The 5,434-nt window shown below is 39.8% G+C and overlaps 1 long non-coding RNA gene across 1 annotated transcript; it reads right to left on the bottom strand.

Annotated features, from left to right (window-relative positions):
* Window positions 1–4,002: 4,002 nt before the first annotated feature.
* Window positions 4,003–5,198, bottom strand: LOC134620280 (uncharacterized). The gene is made up of 2 exons (XR_010092098.1): window positions 4,897–5,198; window positions 4,003–4,367 (listed from the first exon to the last, which is right to left on the bottom strand). It is a non-coding gene; the product is annotated as an uncharacterized LOC134620280 (long non-coding RNA).
* Between the last annotated feature and the right edge of the window lie 236 nt (window positions 5,199–5,434).

The raw sequence follows: 5,434 nt of genomic DNA, 5'->3' as shown, positions 1-5,434 counted from the left end.
GCAATGAATAAGTTGTCTTAACATAGTTATCTTAAGTAAGCTTTACTTAGTTTGTTTGAGGCAACAAGTTTGCATAATTTAGGTTCTGGGAACTTCTGGGAAGTATTTGTGGCTCCCAGTGTTTTCTTTTCCTTAGAAACCAGGTCCAAATGGCTCTTTGGGTGTTAAAGGTTGCTGATCCCTTTAACACTGCGTTTCACCAGCATGCATCAGAAGAGGACTCTGAGGGAGGGATCCGTTTGTAGCAGGAGTGTGGAGAGCAGCGCTGCACAAGAAGCTGACTTTTAAATTTAATTTGTGTTCATTTTTAGGATTTGACAGGTGCATACTCATCTTGGATACAAAAAAAGCCACACATGTTCATGAATGCACATCTTTAAAGCAGTCTTCTAGTCAAACTGTGGTTGTTAATCCACACAGGGAGTTTTATTTTTGTTTGTTTTTTCTAAGCCCGTAGTCACAAACAAATATGTTATGGACAAACCATTTCTTCCACTCCCTATAAATTAGAAGTGTTTAGTTACTCTTTGTTACCAAGAAAGTAAATCTACACACAAATGATTGCTGCAAGGTCGAGTGACACATTTCCAGACAGTCACCAAGTTAGAGTACAACATCAGAGGAAAGTGTGTGTAGGCAAGTCATTGAGAAAGTAAGAATATAAAAATGATCCTTTTATGGAAAGGTTTCTGGTGTGTTATATGGACATGATGACTTATAGCAACAGAGGCCATACTATTTTTGTTGTTGTTGTTCGTTTCATTTCTCTTGCTCTTTATTGTGTCTTTTGTATCATGTTAACAAAGAAATCTTTCAGCTAGGCAGACTAACTGCTTTAGTCGGTGCTAAATTTATGTGACATGACAAATGACAAATGCCATTAGTAAGCATCACCTAGTTTACCAGTAAGCTGATGTTCCTGTCTTATCCAGGTCTCAAACCAGGGAGCAGACACAAATGTGTCAACTCTACACTATGAAGCCACGAGAAACGCCCCAGAAAACAATCTTCCTAAAAATAAAAATGTATATAAGTCATGATCGTAGGGGTGATCGTGACTGTGTCCTTGGGCAAGACACTTCACCCGTTGCCTACTGGTGGTGGTCAGAGGGCCCGGTGGCGCCAGTGTCCGGCAGCCTCACCTCTTTCAGTGCGCCCAGGGCATCTGTGGCTACAATGTAGCTTGCCATCACCAGTGTGTGAATGGGTGAATGACTGAATGTGGTATAAAGCGCTTTGGGGTCCTCAGGGACTAAGTAAAGCGCTATAAAAATACAGGCCATTTACCATTCACATAATTTAAAAATACATTATATTTCTATTACAATAAAGTAATTTAAGTAACAGGATTGATTCCTGTATGCAAGTATTGAGTAAGAACAGATGTACCTGCTCTAAAAATTATGAAATTCTTGTGTAACTTAAAAAAATACTTAAGACCAGTGTTGGGTAAGTTACTTTAAAAAAGTAATTAATTACTAATTACTTAATCAATATTGTATTTAAAATACTTATCTAATTACTGTGTCTGAAAAGTAACTTAATTACTCAATAAGTAATTTAACTAAATACTTCTTAAAATCCCTATAAACCTTGAGTGTACAAACAATAGAAATTAAACTCTTTAAATAATTATTTTTTTAATTTTTTAAAGACGGAGACTCTACAGTACGCAGCGGTAGCATCTCTTCCACAATGTTGCCTGCAATCATTTTTTTAAGCTCTCCTTTTTAAGCACCGTCTGTGCTGCTGAAGTAAAATCAAGTTTTGCCTGCTTAGCAGGAGTTGCCGCGGCGTTATCCATGGATGATGAACAAGGATCACTCAGAAGTGTTCGTCTATGCTCTCGTGTCAGGCGCTTCAGTAGATTACTCACGCTATTAACAGCGGCCGATAGTTTTTTCTCCCCAGGACATAGCTTACATATTACTGTAATGTTCTTGTCTGCTTGTTTCAGAAAAGTGAAGAGAATATGTCCATGTCATAAAACAGTCACTCGCTTCAGCCGAGTCCGACATCTTCCACTTTCGAATACGACTATGCAGCAAACTGGCGCGAAATGACGTGCACCTGCACTACAGCCATGTTAAAGCGGCAGAGTTTACTTTTACCTTTAGAAGATAAATTAATGAAATTAAATAATGATATTCAGCGAGTTTAATTATTTTACAATGTAACGCAAGTACATTGTAAGTAACTGTAATTAAAATACCTAAAAATGAACAGTAATCAGTTACTCTACATTTTCAGTGGAAAAGTAATTTAATTACAGTAACGCATTACACCCATTGACTGTAGAAAAGATGGACGACGCGACACCGCCTCCTCCAGTAGTGACTTGAGGTGGAGCGACTGTGTCACGCTCCCGCCCACACACCCGCTGGACATGACCGCAAACACGCCCCCCTACACTTTTTCCGTAGCCCGGCTGCTCAGTTTTTTTGCTGGTTTACGGCGACTGACGACTCGTTTAATTAAGGTAAATACAAACATGTCGCTGTTATAAAAAAAAGACAGCTTATCATCTTATAGTTCTAAAATCACTCTGTTGTTAATTCGTTTGCTAGATTAGCCGCTAGCATACGCACTGTGTTGGAGGCTTGTTGCTAGCTAGTTAGCGATGCTACACACCTGTTACTCTAATAGTCTGTATTATTGAAGGATTCAGCACTTCTTATGTTTTTTTTATCCATTTTCAGACAGCGATGAGATCATCTGCACACCCCACAGAGGCCCAGAGTTACTGTTAATATCAAAAATGTAATGCTGTCCTTTGAGATTTTAACATAAGACTGTGACTGTAATGGATCTAAAACTGTTTAAATCTTCAGAGCCCTCTACAGCCTGGTAACATGGAAACTTTAAAAACAGCAGCAGAAGGTTTCAGTAGTGTAGTCTAATTTGTTCTTTTCATTTAATAATAGAGTCCATATTATAGCAACTGCTACATTCACCCTGGAGAGAAACTAGTGAGGGAGACCATGAGGACTAAGCTGGGTTTCCTGGAGAAACTTCTTCCCTTTCTTTCACCGCAGCTGTCCTGTGCCAGATGTTCTGTTGATCATCGCATTGATCAAGCAGGACTCATGATCTTCACCAGCAGCTCCCTCACAGGGGAATCTTCAGCACTCCTCCGTAGGCCCACCCCAGGAGATGGATAAACCCAGCATTTCATGAACACTGTGATGGAGACCTTTGGTTTGTGTAATGTTATAAATACTCCAATTGATAGGTTTGTAGCATAAACCTATTCGCTGGAACGTTCAGGACAATTCGCTACACAGCAATGAACAAGACACAAGTAGGCAACGTCTTTGTGTTACTCATGCATGAGGAGGCCTGTCTGGAGCCAAGTGTCGTTCCACCCACTTGACCACCGTCAGACTCTCAGCCAGGTTCCCCATAGCACTCCTTTTATTGTGGTTACATGAATATGCATAGGTTCATCAACATATAACATCTTACATAGTGTGTGTGTGTGTGTGTGTGTGAGAATCCATTAATGACTTCCTAAACCTACTGGCCTGGAAGTCCAGCAGTTCATCTAAACAAAATGCACTTAGCCTAAAACAGACATAGATACGTTTATCCTACCATAAAACAATAAGACAAGGTATGACCTCTCCCATGCTCCCAGGATGTGGGTGTGAAAGCCAGAGTGCTCTGGAATGCACACAACGTGTGTCTGCAGACTACTGAGGATCAAACTTCTATTAATCTACAACTAATTATAAAACTCTAAGCATATATGAGTAGATATTTCTAAGCATAAATGACAATCAACAATACAAAACCTAACACCAATACTCCCCAGAGGCTCCAGACTTCTACATAAAGATATTATATTCAGTCCTGTAGAAATTTATATATTTAAAAATATATGATCCTCTCTGGTTACTCTGGTATGAATAACTGAATCACTTTATGGTAAATAACACACTATGTGCAAAAAACTGTGAAAGAATTCCAGATGACAAGTTTGTAGTTCAACATACAAGTGACGACCTTTGACCTTCAGGTTTTATTTAATTGTGTTACAGAAAATCTCATGTGCTCTTCATGCAGCTGAGTGCATCAAGTGTTTAAAACAGAAGCTGTGCAGGTCTGAGATCAGCAGCTTTGTGAAACACCAAACTGAGGTCCTGTTAATGCTGATATATAGTGACACAGTTACATGAGTGATTAATCCTTTTGTTTTTTGTCTTTAACTTTATCAATAAAACAGCTGCAGCTTTCACTACAGCACGTGTGGTACTTTAACCTTTGTACTGTTTTCACCAGTTCATTTTGCAGTTAACATGTGAACATGTTGGCTGATCTGTCTGCTGTCACTCGATGGGGCTGAGGTCTGAATCTGAGGGCAGCTCCTGTAATCACAAAGAGAACAGAACCATCAAACTCAGATATAAATTTTATCCCTCAAAATTGAAATAAAGCTAATTCTTCTGTCCTCACACACTCAGGATCTGAAGTTCTTCTCTTACATTTTTTCAGTATTACAGTACACTACAGTACTTTAATCCATAGTTCCTGATTAATGAGGAGTTACTGAAGTACAAGCTTTTAAAAAAGATGTTACTGTCTTTACAGATGTGGCAAGAGACTGAAAACATGTTGTTTGCACATATTTAATATTCAGCTCTGCACAGGAGCTGAAGCAGAGTGCAGCCTGTTGCTTTTACAGTATAACACTTGTAATAAAAGTACAGTAACGGTAATTAGTGACTGAGCAGCCCGGGGCGTTTCTCTTGATTTCTTTATTCGGGGTAAATTCATTCACCTGCACAGATTAGCTAAACGAACCCTGACAGCCGAGTGCTCATTTTAGCTAGCTAGGGCTCACGACCTAGCTAAGAACGGTAGTTACGGATTAGTTTACAAACACGTTTAACTTACCGAAAAAGAGCAGCGGGGCCTCGGGTCCTTCTGTCAGCTAGTGCAGTTTACTGAAGAACACCTCAGGCTGTCAGGTTAAAACACTCGGTCGTGTTTTCGTAACGTAAACGCTGTCCCTCCTCTCAGAGCCTCTCAGATGGATGACCAGATAGCACTTAATGAGGTTACGTCCAGCGGATGTGTGGCCGGGAGCGTACTGCACAGATTCTGGGTCACACAATGCAACATGACAGCCTCCACAAGCGGGATTTTTTTTTTTTTTTGCACAATGAGAGGAAGTGCTGTGGCGTCATCCATCCTTTATGCAGTCATTGGCCCGAACGCATTTGCCACATGCGCGTCAGCGGTTGCTAAGCAACACGTTTTTGTTCAATGGGCGGAGTTAAGATCAAAGGGTTTGAACATGAAAGGACAGAGTTCTTAAATAGACCCCCTCTCTCTATATCACTAAACGATTTTCAAAGCTATAGATATAGAGAGAAATTTTAAGCAAAGAAACACATATTCAAAAAGAATGCGTATTGAGTGCTGTAATAAT

This window comes from Pelmatolapia mariae, linkage group LG23 (assembly GCF_036321145.2).
Source record: "Pelmatolapia mariae isolate MD_Pm_ZW linkage group LG23, Pm_UMD_F_2, whole genome shotgun sequence".
NCBI lineage: Eukaryota > Metazoa > Chordata > Actinopteri > Cichliformes > Cichlidae > Pelmatolapia > Pelmatolapia mariae.
The sequence above is the reverse complement of the archived record's forward strand: the minus strand, read 5'-3'. Positions and strand labels throughout refer to the sequence as shown.